General features: G+C 42.6%; 1 non-coding gene across 1 annotated transcript; it reads right to left on the bottom strand.

Annotated features, from left to right (window-relative positions):
* Positions 1–574: 574 nt before the first annotated feature.
* On the bottom strand, positions 575–711 carry LOC150007575 (U11 spliceosomal RNA). Its single transcript, XR_016512196.1, has one exon. It is a non-coding gene; the product is annotated as a U11 spliceosomal RNA (small nuclear RNA).

Below are 711 nucleotides of genomic sequence, written 5' to 3'. Positions count from 1 at the left end.
TGCCCATTGAAATCATAGGGGGAGGTCAAGAGGAAAACTCTGGTATAATTGGTATAGAGAATGGCCTTGGCACTTGAAATTTTATGAGTTCCTCAAGTAATTCCTATATGCGGCAAAGTTTGAGGACCACTGAACTATTGAGAATACGTACTTTCTTCTTTCAGTTAATGTAATTCTGGAGTCTATGTTGGATCCAGAGATAATTTAAAACAGAATTTCGCATTCTTCTTTGATTTTAAGATTCACTTGGAGTAACTGCTTAAGATACAACAACCAGGCACCATCCCCAACTCACTGGTCAGACTCACCAAAGGCCTGGGAGCTGTACTTTTAACCAGCACCCAGGTGTTCTGTTCCTCCTCATGGGGGAGGTTTGGAAGGTCGTGCTTTCAAAAACCAGTGGATTAGGGACTCTAAAACCTACAGCAGTTGCCTGTGTTTGTCATCTTCCTGTTTCTGGAAGGGCAACCGATCTACATTCATCAGAAACCAAATGATTTTAAAAGCACAGAAAAATGATCTCAGCATCCTTCTACAGCTTTCTGAAGGGAAATGTTTTCTTTTTTGGGGGTGATGGGGTGGTGCCAGGACCAACGATCATCACCTGCCCAAATACCAAAAACCTGTGCTTCCGAAATCTCTTGATGTTGATTCTGCATGTAGAGCGATTAAGCTGTCCTAGGTGTGCCACTCATGACAGAAGCCCTTTTT

This window comes from Furipterus horrens, unplaced genomic scaffold (genome assembly GCF_987537825.1).
Source record: "Furipterus horrens unplaced genomic scaffold, mFurHor1.1.pri manual_scaffold_6, whole genome shotgun sequence".
Lineage (NCBI taxonomy): Eukaryota > Metazoa > Chordata > Mammalia > Chiroptera > Furipteridae > Furipterus > Furipterus horrens.
This window is presented reverse-complemented; position numbering and strand designations above follow the sequence as displayed.